Here is a 20,933-nt window from a genome sequence, read left to right on the forward strand (position 1 = left end):
TCGTTGATTCAAATTGGGGGAAAAAATGCTGCGCTCATGGAATGGCATGCTTTGAGCAGTACTAGCAGTGCTAGTTACATGTGAAAAATGAATGCCATGTTGCATTTGCTACAGGCCTATTGTTCACCTTTTTGTTGGCGACACTTTGATATCTTGATAATATGCAGCTGTTTAAAGGGCAAATCCACAGATGAAACAATTACAAAATGGTCACCCCGCCTCTGTTTTGGTAAAAAACTGAGGGATGGGCCTGGAGAAACGTAACCACTCTCAGATTAATAGACAGAGCTATGCCCATCCATGACTGACCACCCATGATATAAAAATGTGTGTTTTAACTACGAGGCTATACAATGTTTACAAACATTGGAGAAAAACAAGCTCATATTTTGTGTTCTCATGGAGTGTGACAGTTGAACTAACCTCCTGAGGCAAGTTATATTCTTCAAAAATCAATGGATATACAGTACCAGTCAAAAGTTTGCACACACCTACTCATTCCATTGTTTTTCTGCTGTGTAGAATAATAGTGAAGACATCAACACTGTGAAATAACACATATGTAATCATGTACTCACCAAAAAAGTGTTAAACAAATCAAAATATAAGTTATATATGAGATTCTTCAAAGTAGCCACCCTTTGCCTTGATGACAGCTTTGCACACTCGTGGCAATCTCTCAACAAGCTTCATGAGGTAGTCACCTGGAATGCATTTCAATTAACAGGTGTGCCTTGTTAGAAGTTCATTTGTAGAATTTCTTTCCTTCTTTTCCGGGTCGTGCTGCTGCTCCAGTGTCAACTGTTCTGCGGCTATGGAACCCTGATCTGTTCACCGGCCTTGTCCCGGACCTGCTGTTTTCAATTCTCTCTCTCTCCCTCTCTCTCTCTCTCTACCACACATGCTGTCTCTAACTCTGAATGCTGGGCTATGAAAAGCCAACTGACATTTACTCCTGAGGTGCTGACCTGTTGCACCCTCTACAACCACTGTGATTATTATTATTTATGAACGTTTGAACATCTTGGCCATGTACTATAATAATCTCCACCTGGCACAGCCAGAAGAGGACTGGCCACCTATCAGAGCCTGGTTCCTCTCTAGGTTTCTTCCTAGGTTCCTGCCTTTATGGGGAGTTTTTCCTAGCCACCATGCTTCTACATCTGCATTGCTTGCTGTTTGGGGTTTTAGGCTGGGATTCTGTATAGCACTTTGTGACATCGGCTGATGTAAAAAGGGCTTTATAAATAAATGTGATTGATTGAATGCATTTGAGCCAATCAGTTGTGTTGTGACAAGGTATGGGTGGTATACAGAAGATAGCCCAACTCCATATTATGGCAAGCACAGCTCAAATAAGCAAAGAGAAATGACAGTCCATCATCATTTTAAAACATGAAGGTCAGTCAATCCGGAAAATTCCAAGAAAGTTTCTTAAAGTGCAGTCGTAAAAACCATCAAGCGCTATGATGAAACTGGCTCTCATGAGGACCGCCACAGGAAAGGAAGACCCAGAATTAGCTCTGCTGCAGAGGATAAGTTCATTAGAGTTACCAGCCTCAGAAATTGCTGCCCAAATAAATGCTTGACAGAGTTCAAGTAAAAGACTCTCACATTTACTCCTGCTCCCCATCTCCGGTGCTAAAAGTCGCCTGTCTACTAACCCGTCTGACTACTAACCACCGGTCCTGGCAACCCATCACTATGCACACCTGGCAACCCTTCATTACGCACACCTGCACCTCATTTGGAACACCAGGACGTGATCACTTTCCTGATTACTCCCCCTATAATATAATAATGTTGTCATTTCCCGTCAGGTGTTATTATATTTGTTTATGTTCTCATGTCCAGACGCTTCTCTTGTTTTTGTATCATTACGTCTCAAACTGCACCTGCTTCCTAATGCCCTGTGTCTTCATTACAGCCTCATTTCATGGAAGCAGCAGTTTATCAAGGCATCTCCCAGATTGTCAGTGAACAAGAAGACCTACTTCGCCAACACCACGACCATCTGAGTCAAATGGGGGCGGCTATGGATGAGGCCCTCGGCGTTCTTCAACGTCTCGTCGTTTCCCAAGAGGTGTCACCCTCATCTGGTGGAGGATTCTCTCCTACGTGTCGACCCAGCGAGCCAGTATCCCAGCCCATCCAGCAGTCCGTCCAGGTCAGCGAGGTCCGTTTGTCTCTCCTGGTCAAATACGATGGGACTCCATCAGAATGCCATGGCTTCCTACTCCAGTGCTCCCTCTATTTCGCTCATCATATGGGGGCCCCCACCACCGAGAGGTCCAAGGTTGCCATGGTAATTTCCCTGCTGACTGGACGGGCGTTGGAGTGGGCTACGGCCATCTGGCAGAGAGGAGAGGAGGAGCTGGATTCGTATGAGGGGTTCATGGCTCTGTTCAGGGGGGTCTTCGACCATCCACCAGAGGGCATAGATGGAGGTGAGTGTTTACTCCACCTACGGCAAGAGGGCCAGACCGCTGCGGAGTATGCCCTCACCTTCAGGACAGTGGTAACATCCAGGGATGGAATGAGCCGGCGCTTTGCACCCTATTCCGAAGAGGGTTGTGCGAGGAAATCCAGACAAGATGAAACCCTCTCCTTGGACACACTTATCATGATGGCCATCCGTATGGATAGCCTTCAGTGGGATCTTCGGTACCACCATCACCTCTCTCCCTCCTTCGTTGACCAATCTGAGTCAGAGCCTGAACCCATGGAAATAGAGGCCACCCGTCTCCCCGTGGCTGAGTGACACTGTCGGAGACAGCTGGGGCTCTGTCCCTATTGCGGACAGGAGGGGCATCAGCTTCAGCAGTGTCTGATATGTCCCAACCCGGGGTCCACAAGAGCAGAGGGATGGTCCCGTGATAATGTTTTGGGTTTGGCGTGAGTATTCCACCATCCTCATTTTCCTCCAAACCCTATCAAGAATCCATATCACTAGCTGGCTGTCCCTCATATGTTATATCTACTGCTCTAGTGGACTCCGGTGCTGCGGGGAATTTCATTGACCAGGCCCTTGCCTCCTCACTGAACATCCCCTCATATCCACACTCCTCTCAAATTCCGGTTCAAGCGTTGGAGGGTCGACCACTGGGATCCGGGAATGTCACAAACATCACAGCACCACCCACCCTCACTGTGGGACCTCTGCACCAGGAAAGCCTTCCCTTCCTCATCATCACTGCACCCACGCACAAAGTCATCCTCGACCTCCCGTGGCTTCAACGTCATAACCCCACCATCTCCTGGTCAAGGATGAGAATCACTGACTGGGCACCAGGATGCTGGAGGACCTGCTTTCCCTCACCTTGTGCTTCCACGTCTGTTGAGAGTGCGGGTAACGCCCACCAGCCTACAGCCTATCCCTCCCTTACCGTTGGCCCTCTGTTTTGGGATGTGGATGTGGACATCTGCCAGGCTCTGGAGAGGGAACCCGCGCCCTCTACCTGCCCTCCTGAACGCATCTACATCCCCTCGGAGGTAAGGGATAGGCTGTTGACCTGTGCGCACACATCCCTCACCACTGGAAACCCAGGTATCACTCGCACTATTCACAATTCACGTGGCTCACAACTCATGTTCAGTATGTGCCCAAACAAAATCCCCCCAGCACGCTTCAGAAGGGAAGCTCCTTTCCCTTCCTGTGCCTCAGCGTCCCTGGTCTCATCTGTCCATTGACTTTGTTACTGATGTCCCCTTCTCTGATGGTTATTCTTCTCTCTGGTCTCCCTACCGCTCTCCAGGTCACCGAGGCACTGTTCCAGCAGGTTTTCCAGCACTATGACCTTCCCGGAGGACATCGTCTCTGACCGTGACCCCCGATTCACGTCACGGGTACGGAGGGCTTTCCTGGAAAAACTGGGGCTCAAGATCAGCCTCACTTCCGGGTACCAGCATCAGCCCATAGGGCAGGTGGAGAGGATGAACCAGGAGATATCAATAATAAGTGTAATCCGTATCGCCGTAGACTACACCACTGCTGTCATCCTTACTTCCAAACGTTTAATCATGTTGGATAATATTTGGATGCTGACAGAAGTTGCTCCATTGGAAGACATAGCTTGGACTATAGCGTACAATAGCCTATTTATTGTGTCATCATAGTGGTCTCTGACTTGTGGTCAGACTCGCTCAATGATTTTAATGTCATTGAGAAATTAGAGTAGTGTCAAAGATTTGTTTTCGCAAACATCCTTTCTGAATTTAAAAGTAATCCAAGAAGTAGTCATCTAGTTTTTCAAAACGATCTGTAATCTGATTACAATATTTTAGCTGGTAACGTAACAGATTACAGTTACAGTTTTTGGTAATCCCTTACAAGATTACAAAAAGAACCAGGTGGTTGCTCTGACAGAGCTCCAGAGTTCTTCTGTGAAGATGCAAGAACCTTCCAGAAGGACAACAATCTCTGCAGCACTCCACCAATCAGAACATTACGGTAGAGTGGCCTGATGGAAGCCACTCCTCAGTAAAAGGCACATGACAAGCTGCTTTGAGTTTGCCAAAAGGCACATAAAGGACTCTCAGACCATGAGAAACAAGATTCTCTGGTCTGATGAAACCAAGATTGAACTCTTTGGCCTGAATGCCAAGCATCACGTCTGCAGGTAACCTTGCACCATCCCTACGGTGAAGCATGGTGGTGGCAGCATCATGCTGTGGGGATATTTTTCAGCAGCAGGGACTGGGAGACTAGTCATGATTGAGGGAAAGATGAACAGAGCAAAGTACAGAGACCTCAGGGCAAAGGATCACCTTCCAACAGGACAACAACCCTAAGCACACAGCTGAGACAACACAGGAGTGACTTCGGGACAAGTCTCTGAATGTCCTTAAGTGGCCCAGCCAGAGCCCGGACATGAACCCAATCGAACATCTCTGGAGAGACCTGAAAATAGCTATGCAGCGACGCTACCCATCCAACCTGACAGAGCTTGAGAGGATCTGCAGAGAAGAATGGGAGAGACTCTACAAATACAGGTGTGCTAAGCTTGTAGTGTCATACCCAAGAAGACTTGAGGCTGTAATTGCTGCCAAAGGTGCTTCAACATAGTACCGAGTAAAGGATCGGAATACTTGCATATGTAAATGTGATATTTCCGGAGTTTATTTTTTATAACTTTGCAAACGTTTCTAAAAACCTGTTTTTGATTTGTCATTATGGGGTATTGTGTGTAGATTGATGAGGGAAAAAACAATGTAATCCATTTTAGAATAAGGCTGTAACGTAACAAAATGTGGAAGAATGTCAAGGGGTCTGAATACTTTGCAAATGTATTATTGCACACACAGTTATTGCCTGGGGACGACGTAACACCAATAAACACTTACCTTGATGAAAGGCCCAACCTAAAGAAATTAAGTGTCATTCATCTGGAATCAAGTTACATGTTCCTCAGTACACAAACACGCACACAACAAAAACGAGCCATACCGCGTGGTGCTGGGCCTAGTCAGGTCTTTGATGCATTCACCCACTCCCCCGCTGAAAGATCAGCCACAAAATGTTGGCACCATTGTAACAGGTTGTAATCAAGCCCTGGTCTCCAGGATGGGAACAGAAGAGGAATACCTGTTGCAGTAGTCTCAGGTTAGACAAATCCAAACAATGTTGATTCTGACACACACACACAAACGCAAGCTTTGCAGGTCCATCAACCCATTTAAATACCTCACACCCTACAGTAACTTGTGGATCATGAGAGAACCTTCATAAATCAGCAGAATGTTAATAACCAATTAATTGATGCTTTATGTAGTGTCCTGTAATACTTAGTTTGAAGTGAGACTGTTTCGGTCATTCAGAACTCTTCTGGTCATTTATAACACATACATAAATGCTGTATGCTGTACTTACTATAGTCAGACACCTTTGGTCATTAATAACCAGGGATGCATTGGTACAGTGGGCCCACGGTTCGCTATGTATCACGGTTTGTGGGCCACGGTATGGTTTCTGTATCTTTATATTTAAGAAAAGTGTGCGTTTGTATGACTCTCATACAGGGGACAAGTTTGCAACACGTAGCTCTTCATCTCCCAAACCAGTACATAGTGAACCGTCACAGTGAGGTAGCTTTGAGTTGCTCTGGAGGTCCAGCTATCAGTGGAGAGAGCTGGATAGGGTGTCTGTGTCAATTCATTTTCAATTTCTCTCTGTGATGTTTCATAGAGTTTGGGAATTACTCTGCTGCTGAAATGTGTGCGGGAGGGTACATTGTAACACGGTTCAATTTTCTTTCATCAGGTGACAAAATCCCGAGTCAGTAACCACCGAATAGGGCTGCAAATCTTTGGCTATGAATTCTCCCACTGCTTTCATTATTTCTTTATATTTTTCTGAATTTGTTGCATATTGTTGTTGGAAGGCAGCAGCGAGAGATTGTTGTGTTTTCTCTAATGAGTGGACTCTCCTTGCTCCAGCTCCATCTGCAAGGGATACGGCCGGGTGATGGCGACGTAAATGACACTACATGTTAGAAGTGTTTCCACTCGAGTAGCCGACAGTGGCAAAGCAATGCTTGCAGACTGTACTTTGTTTGTTTATGGACTTCTTACCCTCGTCATCGTATTGAATGCTCAATCCAAAATGTTCCCACACAGCGGATTTGAAAGACGGCGGTGACTCTTCAAATTTGCTTCTGTCTGTCTTGTTAGCGCTCGCCATTGTCACGTTGGAGCTGAGAGAATATTTGTTTTTAGTTTCCCCTCATGGGGCCCCTTTAGGGAGGTTTCCTACTGAGATGTCATTGCAAATCGTCCATTGGTTGTTTAAGGGGGAGGGGGTTGCGGTCACTGCGGTTGCCAAATTTTGGGACATTGCTGTGGAGTAAACTTTGTCAGCCCTCAGGAGACCCCTAACGGCCTGGGGCCCCAAGCAGTTGCCTGCCAAGCCTGTTCACAAGCTGTGTCTGGTTCTGTGGATCTAAATGTACAACGTGCGTGTAGTCTGCAGCACGATAAACAAGCAAGTTTTGTAAATTATAGGAAAATGACATGCATATCGTAATTCCGCAGTTTAAGTGTGCTTAATGAACCTTGGGGGCGTACCGAACGGTTCGAAAACATACTGTGTACCGTTGCATCCCTATTAATAACACATACATAAAGGCTTGATGGTGTAAACACAAATGTATTAACACTTAGGGAATTATCACTAACAGCTAAAACAAATAAACATTAAAGACATGTGTAAACCATACATTTCCTTTTATTTGTACATTTCAAAACAATACAAATACATTAAGTTTCAAAAAGTCGAGCAATGCAATTACATAGAAAATTACACAGGGCTGTGAATAGTGTCGCTTGTCCCTGTGTTGTCGGACAAATGTTTCTTGCCTATCTTCCTGCTGGTATGTTGGTTCCAATCTTAAAAGTAACAACAAAGTAAGTTAGCCTGTCTGTTAGGAAATACCTTTGTCAAACCATCTGGATAAGTGCATTTCTGTGCTGAAAACCAGAAACTCTAAATGGGAAGATGGGAAACTCAATTCATATTATTATATTCCTCTTTAATTTACCAATCTTGTGACGTGAATATGAGACGTGGCTGTATCTAGGGGGATTGGTATTTAGCTGAGCCTACTAGCTAGCTACATTTTGGCTAGTTAGCAATTTCAGAGAAGGCTACAGTGTGTACTCTTTACTCAACACTTAACTACAAACAAATTTAAATTACAATGAATAAAGATGAACTTACTTGTCTTTCGCTCTCCATTGGCAGCACAAGTGGGCATCACATGATCAGCGTCTCGTCAGCAACACTAAAAAAGTTTATTCCGAAAAAGTTCCAAATAAAAGTCCCCTTTGTAAAAGTAGAAAAGTGTCAATAACCATTCATGATATATGAAAAATAATTGTCTAATCATTAACAATGATTAATATTTGTTCATATTTAAGTGACATTTTCATTAAATTAGGGTTTTAAAACATGTTCCAAGGTCAAATAAATGCCCCCAATACGAATCACTGTATACATATTGGCTTAGAGCAAGAACTATTCTGGTTGCCACAGTAAAAGTACTGTATGGAATTTTCAGTAGGGTCTGTAGAATGTATATATGGTGTCATTTCATGGGGCTCTGAATAATACGGAGTGTTGCTGGCCTTTTACTCCACTCCATTGGCGGCCGAATCACATCACGTGCGCTTACTGCACTACAAAAAACCCGCTAACTAAACAAGAGTGCAGGGAACGCTCACTGAATTAAAGGGCATCTACACACAAAAATTGAAGTTTCGTAGATTTTTCCCAGACCTCAAAAGTCATCCCTGATGTGGTTTAAAGCATTATTGAGAAAAAAACAGAATTATACTTGGTTTTTCTATTTAAAAAAGTGTTGAAAAAAACTGAGGTAAACCAGAAAAAAATAGGGCAAATCTGAAACCTGCAAAACAAAAGAACTTATTTTTTGGGAAAAAAAAAACTAAAGTAGGCAAAACATTTAAACAGATTTACATTTTAAAAGGCCCTAAAAACGTTTTTTTTTTTTATGTGCAGGACTGCACTTTTTATTGTGTTATCCTGCAGGACAGCATTTTTAGGGAAGTTGAGGTTGGGACCTATATTGACTATGTACCCAAGAGGGAAAGAGGGTGGGCCATCCTATTAAATGTTTTAGTGAAATATAATATGCAATTTAGCAGAATCGAACCCAATATCCTGGCATTGCAATGCTCTACCAAGATGCATGACAGGGTTATAAATGCTTGGTGAAGCCTCAATTTAATATGATTGATAAGGCCTTTATTAAGTGGTGCTTATGCCACCCTGCCACCCAGGTTTATGTAATAATTGACATAGTGGGTTTTGTCACATTTGACATTGGTGGCTAAGTCACACAGTTATGCCACATCTATGAACCCTTTATAAAGCATGACAAACAGTCATAGATGATTTGTAATACATTTATGAAGGCTTTATGAAGGCTTTATGAAGCCTTTATAAGCTGCACGTAGGGTTGGTAAGGGTCGGAAACTTTAAAAAGTTAAGTCTGGGAATTTTGCTTAAATTCATCAAAAAGTTAGCTTATAACAGTGAACCTTTTTTGTGGGATACACATAAGGCAATTCTAGGTCTTGTGACATATTTTGGTTAAACTATCCCCAATTCATTGGAATTGCAACCCTCTGCATGCACAGTACATTCTTCCATCACATGTACAGCTGATTCTCAAGATCTTGCACACTAATGAGATGCTATTGAGCCCACACTACTACAGTGTGTGAGCCAATGACTACATGCTTTCTGTTAAGTTTTGATTCCAATATTGGGTGGGGTGAATATATTTTATATGACATACATTATTTTTTTGTTAACTAGTAAATAATGGCCTACAGCAAAGTGTGTTTAAATCATTTCTTACTTGTTAACATTTTCTGCTAGTTCGTTTTTGCTACCATGTGGTTTTTGCTCGCTTGAGCCTGCTAACCGAGGAGTGTTTATTCACCTGTTTCCATACATGTTTCATTTTAAAACATTTATCTTACAAAGGAGTTGTTTAATCTAACTGCTTAACTTTTTATCTGTACATGGAATTGTATTTGGGTTTTTTTAACTCATTTTTTTCTAATCTCTACAGGAAAATGCCACGGGCACTATCTGATGTGTGGAGACATTTCACTGCAGCTAATGTAGGAGGAAAAGCTGTGTACATTTGCAAATACTGTGCCAAATTATATGTGAAGAATGCAACAAAGATGCAGAATCATCTGACCAAGTGAATAAAGTTTCTTCAGCGGACACAACAAGCAACCTCTGACAAAGGTCCCTCAAAAGTCCCTCTACTTCTATAAGGTGAAAATCATGAATCAGACACCTTATCGATAGCAACAGCTCATGGTCCTCCTGGAATCAGAAGTTTTTGTTGACTCAATGGAGGAACGTAGTCAAAGAAATGCTGATGAATGTCTTGATCGAGCTGTGTATGCAACTGGTTCACCTCTGATGCTCACAGGCAATGTGAATTGGAAGAGATTTCTGAATGTTCTTCGCCCAGCATACACCCCTCCAACCAAACACGCTTTATCTAGTCATTTGCTGGATGCAGAGTTCAACAGAGTTCAAGTGAAGGTCAAGCAAATCAGAGAAAGCAGACTCTATTGCAATCATCTCTGATGGGTGGTTGAATGTTCATGGGCAAGGAATAATTAACTACATCATATCCCACCCCTCAACCAGTATTCTACAAGAGCACAGACACAAGGGACAACAGACACACCGGTCTCTACATTGCAGATGAGCTGAAGGCAATCATCAATGACCTTGGACCACAGAAGGTATTTGCACTGGTGACAGACAGCGCTGCAAATATGAAGGATGCTTGGTCTAAAGTGGAGGAGTCCTACCCTCACATCACACCCATTGGTGGGCTGCTCATGCATTGAATCTGCTCCTCAAGGACACCATGGCACTGAAAACAATGGATACACCCTACAAGAGAGCCAAGGAAATGGTTAGGTATGTGAAGGGTCATCAAGTTATAGCAGCAATCTACCTCACCAAGAAAAGTGAGAAGAATAAGAGTGCCACATTGAAGCTGCCCAGCAACACCTGTTGGGGTGGTGTTGTCATCATGTTTGGCGGTCTCCTGGAGGGGAAGGAGTCTCTCCAAGAAATGGACATATCACAGTCTGCCGATATGGACAGCCCCATCAAGAGGATCCTCCTGGATGATGTATTTTGGGAGAGAGTGGTAAGCAGCCTGAAAGTCCTGAAACCTGTAGCAGTAGCCATTGCACGGATTGAGGGAGACAATGCCATCCTGTCTGATATTCATACTCTGCTTGCAGATGTAAGAGAAGAAATCCATAATGCCCTGCCCACTTCACTGTTGTTCTAAGCAGAGGAAACAGCAGTTCTGAAATACATCAAAAAGCGTGAAGACTTCTGCCTGAAGCCCATACACACCGCAGTGTACATGTTGGACCCCAAGTATGCTGGCAAGAACATACTGTCTGGTGCAGCGATCAAAAAGGCCTATGGCGTCATCACTACCGTGTCTCACCACCTTGGCCTAGATGAGGGTAAGGTTCTTGGCAGTCTGGGGAAGTACACAACAAAGCAAGGGCTTTGGGATGGAGATGCAATATGGCAGTCGAGCCAACATATCTCATCAGACAACTGGTGGAATGGACTTTGTGGATCTGAGGCTCTTTCCCCTGTTGCCTCCATCATTCGCCAAATCCCAACATCAGGCGCCTCAGAGCGCAACTGGTCCTTGTTTGGGAACACACACACCAAAGCATGCAACAGGCTGACCAATACAAGGGTTGAAAAATTGGTGGCCATCTGGGCAAATTTTAGGCTTTTTGAGCCTGACAACGAGCCATCCTCAACAAGGTTGGAAAGTGACAGTGAAGGTGAGGCTCAGAGTCTGATGTTCAAGAGGTGGACATTGAGGAGGTCCAGGGAGAAGACATGGAAGCCTGAGAGAAAGACAACCAAATATTTTGTTTCTAGACTATCATTTTACAGACGTATGTTGAAAACGTTTTTTGGGAGATGTGATGGATCATTGGGGATCATTCAATATTCCATTACTTTGGTTGTTCAGTGAAATCATCACATGTGAAGAGTCAACTCATTTAATTAAAGTTCAATTCGTAACTAAATTGTTTTTTTTATTTCTATTGGAAGGATTTAATAATTTGCAATTATGTCTACTCGTGATAAGGTAAAATGTTTATGTTTCTTTCTCCATATGATATGGGAAATATATCCAATACAAAAAAACATCTACATTTAAATGATATTAATATTAATTTGCATATTATATTCCCGTTAATTCCCACAGAAAGTTTCCACCTCTGAATATTCCCCAAAATGTGCAACCCTCGCTGCACGTCATTTAAAGTGGAACCATTATCGTCCATAGTAAAAAAAAAAAAAAAATGTTTTGCCATCAGTAGGCTAGGCGTTTAAAATTAAATGTGGAGTGGTGCATATAGTTATGTGATGACATCACGTGCCCCGCATAACTTCAAAAGTCTCCACACAAATCATGGATCAGACATCAGTAATAAGTTACGACTGCAGAAAATAACAGATATCAGGATTAGACAGGGTAATAAATAAATTTAAAAAAACAAACCTTCCAGCTTTGCATCTCAATTCCATCAGGTACTCATTAACTTATCTTTCTGAGTTCATTCATTTTGTTCCACCATATTCCCTCAACAGGCCTCAACACCACTTGAGGTATACACAGTATATGCGCTGTATTCAGAATGCTAAAAGATTATGTATGTAAGCATCTCTCAACGTGACAATAAACGTGAAGTCCCAAAGCAGTGCAATACTGAATCATTGATGGTGTACAATGGCCACCCAACTTACTTTGCAAATTAAGAACAGTTGTCTTTTGCTAATTGTTGCTATGTATAATCAGCAGTGTATCCCTCTGTTCAAGGGTCATGCATCTTGGATGCTCTCCAAATCCACAATTTAGATATCTGTCCAAGACGTTCTAACTCTTACTACAAATAGAGAACAATAGCATCCTGAGGTAGCAGACTAGAGTAGAGTGGTTGTGATTGGAAAGAGAGAGAGAGAGAGAGAGAGAGAGAGAGAGAGAGAGAGAGAGAGAGAGAGAGAGAGAGAGAGACCGCATTGTCTTGGCAACACATACAATCTCAACTCAGCAACTGCATTAATTCCAGCCTGAATAAGAGACATTGTACATTCAGTAGTAGAGCTCCTGGACTAAGGCCATAGTACAAAAAATGCCTCTGATACAGGGAGGGAACCACATGCGAACTAAAAGAGAAGTGAGAGGATGGTAGGAAGGAATTAATGATCAAATAGCTAACATTGAGTATGTTTCAAAAACTGCATGTAACAGCAAACAATGCAAGGAGGCTGATTACACGTGTACTATGATTTCATTAGCCACTCCAACTCCAACTGCTCTTAAACGCTAGTCAAAGCAAACGCATGCTTTTCAACCGTTCGCTAAACGCACCCACCCGCCCGACTAGCTTCACCACCCCGGACGGTTCCGACCTAGAATATGTGGACAACTATAAATACCTAGGTGTCTGGCTAGACTGTAAACTCTCCTTCCAGACTCATATTAAACATCTCCAATCCAAAATCAAATCTAGAACTGCCTTTCTATTTCGCAACAAAGCCTCCTTCACTCATGCCGCCAAACTTACCCTAGCAAAACTGACTATCCTACCGATCCTCGACTTCGGCGATGTCATCTACAAAATAGCTTCCAACACTCTACTCAGCAAACTGGATGCAGTTTATCACAGTGCCATCCGGTTTGTTACCAAATCACCTTATACCACCCACCACTGCGACCTGTATGCTCTAGTCGGCCGGCCCTCGCTACATATTCGTCGCCTGGCTCCAGGTCATCTAGAAGTTTATGCTAGGTAAAGCTCCGCCTTATCTCAGTTCACTGGTCACGATAACAACACCCACCCGTAGCACACGTTCCAGCAGGTATATCTCACTGATCATCCCCAAAGCCAACACCCCATTTGGCCACCTTTCCTTCCAGTTCTCTGCTGCCAGTGACTGGAACTAATTGCAAAAATCACTGAATTTGGATACTTTTATTTCCCTCACCAACTTTAAACATCAACTATCTGAGCAGCTAACCGATCACTGCAGCTGTACATAGTCCATCTGTAAATAGCCCACCCAATCTACCTACCCCATCCCCATACTGTTTTTATTTTATTTACTTTTCTGCTCTTTTGCACGTCTGTTTCTCTACTTACTTTCTCTACTCTGCTCATTTATCACTCCAGTGTTAATTTGTTAAATTGTAATTATTCGCTCCTATGGCCTATTTATTGCCTACCTCCTCATGCCTTTTGCACACACTTTATATAGACTTTCCTTTCTTTACTGTGCCATTGACTTGTTTGTGTTATTGGCTTATTTGTTTTTTTCATGTGTAACTCTGTGTTGTTGTCTGTGTCACACTGCTTTGCTTTATCTTGGTCAGGTCGCAGTTGCAAATGAGAACTTGTTCTCAACTAGCCTACCTGGTTAAATAAAGGTGAAAAAAAGACTGTGGGACTATTTATCTATTTATAAATGATCTACTTCATCTGGATTATATAAATATGCACATCCTTCTCAAGTACTTAAATCGTTTGAGTTCAGTAAACAGTGCTCAACTCTCCATCCCAAGAGCTTACTGGAGGTCAGATAGAGTGCATTGTGAGCACATCTACACTAAGTATACCAAACATTAGGAACACCTACTCTTTCCAGGACGTAGACTGACCAGGTGATTCCAGGTGAAAGCTATGAACCCTTATTGATGTCACTTGTTAAATCCACTTCAATTAGTGTAGATGAAGGGGAGGAGACAGGTTAAAGAAAGAGTTTTAATCATTGAGACAATTGAGACATGGATTGTGTGCCATTCAGAGGGTGAATGGGCAAGACAAAATATTTAAGTGCCAGGGTATGAACAGGGTATGGTAGTAGGTGCCAGGGGCATTGGTTTGTGTCAACAACTGCAAAACTGCTGGGTTTTTCATGTTCAACAGTTTCCCATGTGTGTCAAGAATGGTCCACCTCCCAAAGGAGAACTGTGGGAAGCATTGGAGTCAACATGGGCCAGCATTCCTGTGGGACGCTTTCGACACCTTGTAGAATCCATACCCCAATGAACTGAGGCTGTTCTGATGGGAAAAGGGGGGTGCAACTCAATATTAGGAAGTTGTTCCGGCCCCCTGACCATCCGCGCAAGAAAAGGTTGGCCTGTGACTGAATCTATTTGATGATCCCTACCTATGGGCCCTGGTCAAAACTAGTGCACTATGGCTGCATTTAGACAAGCAGCGCAATACTGATATTTTTGGTCTTTTGACCAATCAGATCAGCTCTGAAAAAGATATGATGTGAAAAGATCTGATGTGAATGGTCAACAGACCAATTAGTGGTAAAGGTATCAGAATTGGGCTGCCTGTTTAGCGCAGCCTTTGTAGGGCATTGGGTGCCTTGTGAACGCATACTTAGACATCTCTACCAGTTTTCAGTGGATCTCCCAAGAGAATGGACTAACCAGGCCACATGATATACTGAGGCAGCAGCACACTCAGATACTGGGCTTTAAATGGGGTATCTCAGGCTGCTGAGCATTGAATACAAGAATACATAGAATACCAACAACTCATAACCATTACTACCATTGCAGCAGTATTGTCAATCTACATCCAATATTCTAAAGTGTTTGCCTGAAGGACAAAGCAGACTGAGTTGACGAACGTTTAAAAACAGCGGGTGGCCGTTCTGTCGCCTCTGACCACAGAACATCCGCTGTAATTTTCTGTTAATTTCCCGATGATTCTACATGTTGAATTGCAGGACACGCAGCACGTAATACACAGCACAGGGCTGACGTTTGTTGTGGTTTGTCTTTGTCTTTTATTTAGTTGTAACCCCAGAGAGATATTTATCTCAATAGAAGACTCTGGTGTGGCCTGCCTACTGACAACAGAGCAGTTGAGCGAAAACATTACAGTACAGTCTGGGCAGTGTGCCTACAGTAGACTACACCTCAGCACAATCATCAGACTGGTGTCGGGCCAGTGACAGAGACATTTAGGTCGAGTGTCAAGTGTTTAGTCACTTGAGTGTGTGTGTGTGTGTGTGTGTGTGTGTGTGTGTGTGTGTGTGTGTGTGTGTGTGTGTGTGTGTGTGTGTGTGTGTGTGTGTGTGTGTGGTTATATTATGACTCTGGTCTATTTAATCACTTATATCCTGTAGATTACATTTAGATTACTTAGCCAGAAAGGGTAAATAGCCTGATGTAACACTGGTGTCCATAAACCTGTTGTAAAGGACCATGCATACAGGGGGGTGTGCTTGGGTTCCGGAACACTGATGCTTTTATAGATTTCAAAGTAAATCAAGCCTAAATGGATGTCTTCCTAAAAAAAGCTGGCCTGCTCTCAGCCTGATCCACAAAGGAGCATCAATTATGATTAGGCATACAACAACCCAATCTGATCCATATAATGAGCAAGATTTTAAATACTCGCTCATGCCAGTAACAGCTCATCAATGTGAACAAAGGGATGCCGTTTTTAATTTACATCTCTCTCTCTCTCTCTCTCATTCGGAAAGTATTCAGACCCATTCCCTTTTTCCACATTTTGTTACGTTACAGCCTTTCTCGAAAATGGATTAAACAAAAATCTACACACAATACCCAATAATGAAAAAGTAAAAACAAGTTATAAGAAGAAAAAAAAACAGAAATACTTTACTAAAAATCCTCAAGCGAAAACAGGGTTCTAGACATTTTTGCAAATGTATTAAAAAACAAAACCAGAAATACCTTATTTACATAATTATTCAGACCCTTTGCTATGAGACTTGAAATTGAGCTCAGGTGCATCTTGATTCCATTGATCATCCTTGAGATGTTTCTACAACTTGATTGGAGTTTACCTTTGGTAAATTAAATTGATTGGACATGATTTGGAAAGGCACGCACCTGTCTATATAAGGTCCCACAGTTGACAGTGCATGTCAGAGAAAAAACGAAGCCAGGAGTTTGAAGGAATTGTCCGGAGAGCTCCGAAAAAGATTGTGTTACAGTGGAACCCATCATTCTTAAATGTAAGAAATTTGGAACCACCAAGACTCTTCCTAGAGCTGGCCGCCGGCCAAATGGAGCAATCAGGGAAGAAGGGCCTTGGTCAGGGAGGTGACCAAGAACCCGATGGTCACTTTGATAGTTTTCCAGAGTTCCTCTGTTGAGATGGGAGAACCGTTCAGAAGGACAACCATCTCTGCAGCACCCAACCAATGGTAGAATGGCTAGACGGAAGCCACTCCTCAGTTCAAGGCAAATGACAGCCTGCTTGGAGTTTGCCAAAAGGCACCTAAAGGACTGTCAGACCATGAGAAACAAGATTCTCTGGTCTGATGAAACCAAGATTGAACTCTTTCGCCTGAATGCCAAGCGTCCTGTCTGCAGGAAACCTGGCACCATCCCTTTGGTGAAGCATGGTGGTGGCAACATCATGCTGTGGGGATTTTTTACGCGGCAGGAACTAGGAGACTAGTCAGGATCGAGGGAAAGATGAACGGAGCAAAATACAGAGAGATCCTTGATGAAAACCTGCTCCAGAGCTCTCAGGACCTCAGACTGGGGCAAAGGTTCACCTTCCAACAGGACAATAACCCGAAGCACACAGTCAAGACAATGCAGAAGTGGCTTCGGGACAAGTCTCTGAGAGTGGCCCAGACAGAGCCCGGACTTGAACCCGATCTAACATCTCTGGAGAGACCTAAAATAGCTGTGCAGCGACGCTCCCCATCCAATCTGACAGAGCTTGAGGATCTGCAGAGAATAATGGGAGAAACTCCCCAAATAACAGGTGTGCCAAGTTTCTAGCCTCATACCCAAGAAGACTTGAGGCTGTAATATCTGCCAAAGGTGCTGAGTAAAGGGTCTGAATACTTATGTAAATGTCATACTGTTTTTTTTATACATTTGCAAACATTTCTAAAAACATGTTTTTGCTTTGTCATTATGGGCTATTATGAGTAGATTGATGAGGGAAAAAACAATTTAATCAATTTTAGAATAAGGCTGTAATGTAACAAAATGTGGAAAAAATCAAGGGGTCTGAATACTTTCCAAATGCACAAATTATACTGTATAATTATATATACATACAGTATAATTAGCCTTCTGACAATATTATTTTTTTTTTCAGATGCTACTGCAATCTAAGAGTACTTCAGGGAGTTTCACATGATACTTTCATCTCCTTTTATTCAATGCCCTTTGACCAGCTCATGTGACACATGTGGAAGTGCCAAGTGCAGTAGCTCGAACTGTTAAGTAGATTTTCTTTTACATCTTTCTAACACCAGAGTGTGTATTTGACGGATCTCATTGAAGTTAATTGTTACATAAGGTGTTCATAAACATCTTTAGGGTTTATTTTGGTCTCTCTGTGTACAGACTGTGACTGAAAGGAGGATTTTGAAGAACCAACTAAACATTAGGGCAATTTTTACTTAACAAAAGCAAACATTTATTGATGACGCTGAAGCACAGAGCTTTAAAGCGCTTTATTTTAGAACCCTAACAAATCACTGACGGTAGAGAGGGATCATAAGCTTTTTTACCACAAACGATATGAAATTGAGAGTCTGAACAAATATATCTGGGATTGTTAAAGTGAGAGGTAGATCACTTGCAAAAAGTTGTGTGAAGTTGGAGAGCTTGCATGTGCATAGTATATGTGTTGTATGAGTATTAAGTAGGTCCTCACAGACATGTAAAACACCCCAAATACACTTCATATTCTGGAACCCTCACATACAGACAACTTTTGAAGAAATCTAGTCCATGTCACTGACAGCAGGCATGCTGCGACAAACAGTACTGTCTTAAGATAATGAAAAACAAAGGCTCACTGTACCAAACCACAAGGCTCTGATGGATCCACCTTGTGGTTTAGTACAGTGAGCCTCTCCTAAGAGGGGGATAGTAGGAACATTTTACAACTCTGGCAACCGACTGATCAAATTTTGAATCAAGCAGACCGGAGAAAGACATTTTTATTGAACAACAGCAGTGATGGGAATTGTCTGGCAAGTATAATTAAAACTCCAAATACTCCATAACAAGTAAATTGACAAGTGGAGGATTTTAATTGCAAATTATGTTAAAGGATGCGTCAAAAATGACACCCTATTCAATATAGTCCACTACTTTTGAACTGGCCCATTTTCATGGATTTGCACTTGTCCAGTTTACTGGCTTGTAAATATCATTTGCTATGATGATGTTATTTTAAATACACCATTAGGATGTTAAAGTTGTCTGAATCTGAATCTGATGGAAAAGGGTGCCATTTGGTCGTAATCCATAGCCTGCAGAGGAAATGGAGGAAACAACCATCCCACTGAGCACAGATGTCAGTTCATCATCTAGTTTTGATTTACATTTGGTTGTTATCAACTAATGGGAAAAGAATGTCACGCTGACCATGTAATTGGATTTGGGTTCAAAGTTGGGTGAAAGAATACGAAATTCACTTATGTTGCTACATTTTTTTTTTAAATCCAATCAATTTTCCACGTTTATTCAACGTCATCACATTTAATTTTCTTATTGAAATTATGAGGAAACAACGTTAATTCAACCAGTTTTTGCCCAGTGATATAGATTAATTGAGGTTTGAATCACACGTTGACCATTGAGGGTGCCATAAACTGTGGGCTGGAGCGACGCATGATATTTGAAATGCTCGAGATGTTTTATGTATAGTTAAATGATTGTAAGGCTGATGGGGGTGACATGATTTGTTATGGATTTTAGGGTTTGCCCAGGACCCCAATAATTCGAATCTTGGACAATAATAAAGACCACTATAATATCAGAATTGTTGAGAAATTATGCTAGGACGTTGTGGGGGCTGTTGCATGCCGCTCAATTAAAGTGCAGAAACTGCACTGCAGAAAGAGACGGACATTTGCTATAATGATCTATCCAAAGCTACTGTATCAGTCTCAATGTTATGGTCTTTGTATCTCCGATCCTTTTAGAAAGCCAAATAAAAGATCGACTTTGTTACACAAATTGAAAACCTGAGAGAGGCACAGCAGCAGAGTCACATAAGTAAAAAACTATGCAACAAAAGGAGAGGAAAGCTTTCTCTCAAACAAGACAAGTAAGTCGCGCTCTGGAGGAAGTGGATAAAGAAAATATAAAATAAAGCAAACATAATAATGTAGTAAAGATAAAGATAATCTAGACACCACCTGGTGAACACACTTCAAAGCCTTGCACTAATATGTAATATGCAACAATTCCAGATTAACAATTGATGCCTTGTCGTTGAACTTCTACAAATAAACATAGCATAGCATCTGTAACATAGCATCTGTAGCATATCTAATTAAAATGCTTTTTCAAAGCCCTTCCTGTGGTTCTTTTAATAAGACACCTGACTGGATGGAAGGCAGGATTGTTCAGTAAAGGAAATACGTGTTTTTTAAGAAAACTTGGCAAATATTTGATGATAACTATTAAATAGGACACTATAGCCAGTATAAGATGTTGAGGTGAATTTGATACGGCAAAGTCAGAGGCAGAGAATGCATTGCGCGCATCCATACATGCATTGCCAATCAAATTGGACACAGATAGCTACGAGGTAAACACAGATAGCTAAGAGGTCAATTCCATTCCGGTTTTGTGGGATGTAGCTTTTTTAGAGTGTATGAGGATAATGTCATGTAAAAATGCATGACAAATGACTAAACTAATCCTCATTTGGTGTAGTTACAATCCAATGACGGGATACAATAGAATACTCAAAATAACCACACACAAACTTCTCAAATACAATGCATTGTGCTGAACAGCGGGCAAATGTAAAACCAAACACATGCAAACAAAGGCCAACTAGATTGCCTATATTACAGTTGCCTATGACAGGTGAGTTCAACTCACTTTAACTGGATGAACTATTGGAATCCCATAAATGACATTCATGAAGGTTCGCCTTGACGAAATTATCATAAATATAAATGTAGCAAAAAACAATCTACGTGAAAGGTCAGTATGAGTTAAATAGGCATGGATAGCCGACTAAATGAAATGAGGAATTGTTTTGCCTCCGATGCCATCCCAACCACTTTCTAAGCATATTGAGACGCAAAATTATCATCGCCAAAAGTCCAAACTATCGATTTAAATGTCGAACTTAAATAGGTCTGCATCATATCACACCGAGTGTTTATGAAACCGTTGAATGAGATTTAAGCGCATCATTTAACCTTCGCATCAGGCTACCCGGTACTTCCAAACACGGTGTCATGAATCCATCATCAAATAGCCTAGATGGAGGAGAGGAGGACACGGTTTCTCGTTACGCTGGCTCATGTGCACATCGAAAATCTTCAGGCATTGTCA

General features: G+C 42.2%; 1 protein-coding gene across 1 annotated transcript in view; it reads right to left on the reverse strand.

Moving 5' to 3' along the window:
- The window catches only part of zmat4a (zinc finger, matrin-type 4a), a 149,456-nt gene that overhangs the window by 128,139 nt on the left and 384 nt on the right, over nucleotides 1-20,933 (reverse strand). The window lies entirely within an intron of this gene.

The sequence above is a fragment of the Oncorhynchus mykiss genome, chromosome 6, assembly GCF_013265735.2.
Source record: "Oncorhynchus mykiss isolate Arlee chromosome 6, USDA_OmykA_1.1, whole genome shotgun sequence".
Classification (NCBI taxonomy): Eukaryota; Metazoa; Chordata; class Actinopteri; order Salmoniformes; family Salmonidae; genus Oncorhynchus; species Oncorhynchus mykiss.